Genomic DNA, 216 nt, shown 5'->3' on the forward strand with positions numbered 1-216 from the left:
AACGCAAAACCCCTCCTCCTATATACAGTATTGGGCAACCAAATATTAGGTGCACAAGTGGGAACTGCAACACTCACAGACTCGTGTACATTTGATACTTCTGCTTATTTTTTTAGCAAGATCAAATGCTTTCCCATTCATTATTGACCCCCAAAATGTTTAGAAGAGGTCAGAAAACCCTAAGATGAGGACATGTATTCAACTCAACTCATGATG

The sequence above is a fragment of the Salmo salar genome, chromosome 19 (genome assembly GCF_965601325.2).
Source record: "Salmo salar chromosome 19, fSalSal1, whole genome shotgun sequence".
Lineage (NCBI taxonomy): Eukaryota > Metazoa > Chordata > Actinopteri > Salmoniformes > Salmonidae > Salmo > Salmo salar.